The following is a 1,540-nucleotide window of genomic DNA, read 5'->3' on the forward strand; positions in this document are numbered from 1 at the left end:
TCTCCTGCCTTAGCCTCCTAAGTAGCTGGGATGACAGGAGCGCACCACTACACCTGGCTAACTTTTGTATTTTTAGTAGAGACGGGTTTCACATGTTGGCCAGGCTGGTCTCGAACTTCTGGTCTCAAGTGATTCACCCCTGCTTGGCCTCCCAAAGTGCTGCGATTACAGGTGTGAACCACCGTGCCCGGCCGAAAAGAATCAATATTGCCATAGTTTGGAGAATTTCTCCTTTTCTCTCCATCCCTTGAATCCAATTATTACCAAATCTGTCTCGTTATTGTCTAATTTGTCCTTTCATCTGGATTCCCACTGCCACCCTGCCTGGTACCACCTTACGCCCAGCTCTTCTCATCTCCTGCTTAGAGCTCTCTCACCTTACGCCCAGCTCTTCTCATCTCCTGCTTAGAGCTCTCTCCTGCTTACGCCCAGCTCTTCTCATCTCCTGCTTAGCAGTGCTCTAGGCCGGGTGCAGCGGCTCACGGCTGTAATCCCTGCATTTTGGAAGGCTGAGGTGGGTGGATCACGAGGTCGGGAGTTCGAGACCAGCCTGGCCAAGATGGTGAAACCCCCGTCTAAATTAGCCAGGCGTGGAATCCTAGCTAGTCGGGAGGCTGAGGCAGGAGAATCGCTTGATCCGGGAGGCGGAGGTTGGAGTGAGCGGAGATAGCGCCATTGCACTGCAGCCTGGGCAACAACAGCGAAACTCCATCTTAAAAAAAACCAACAGTGCTCCAGACTCTCTCTCTCTCCAATGTACACTGCGTACAAAGACTAGACCAACGATGCCAAAAGTTACACCAGGATGACAATGAAGTCCAAGTCATTCATCTTGGCGCTTCTTTTTATCAAGTTAGCTAGCTAATATTACAACTTAGAATCATTCTCCGAGGCCAGCCAGCTTCCTCAAAAATCTCCCCAAATGCAGTTCACATTCTTCCCTCACTCCTCCAAACCTAACATTATTCCCCTTTCCCGTGGCATAATGCAATCCAGAAGCATCCTGAGAGTCTACATCCTTTCAATCCTCCAAGATACAGCTTCTCCTCCCATCCTTTGAGCTTTTCTCACCCAGAATAGGCTGTACCAAACATTTCTACATTGTATTAACTCGAATTGTGTCACAGATCGAGGTCTTCGCTTTCCTTTGTCAGGAAACACTCACATTCTTCTCATATAGGCCTCGCAGGGCCTGGCCAAGTGCTTCCTAAGCGCAGAACAAACACTAGTCAACTTTAATTGAACCAAATCGGGCGGGGTTTAAGGAGTCTGAGGGTGCGACGTTGAGGAGACGGGGATGAAAACACTGGAGGACGGGCCGGAAGCGTCGAGTCCGACACAAAAGAGGCGTCAGACAAAACGCCAAGAAGCTGGGGACTGGGAACGAAGAAGTGGTGCACGGAAAGGCGACCTGCCACCTGCTCGAGGCAGCGGAGGAGAACCGCGGCCGTTGGTGGGCGTGGTCGCGCCAGTCTCGCGGGAGCGGCCGTTGGGCGGGCCGTTTTCCCTGCGGGCGGGGCGAGTTACTAAGGAAATGACT

This window comes from Colobus angolensis, unplaced genomic scaffold (assembly GCF_000951035.1).
Source record: "Colobus angolensis palliatus isolate OR3802 unplaced genomic scaffold, Cang.pa_1.0 Scaffold109, whole genome shotgun sequence".
NCBI classification, from domain to species: domain Eukaryota; kingdom Metazoa; phylum Chordata; class Mammalia; order Primates; family Cercopithecidae; genus Colobus; species Colobus angolensis.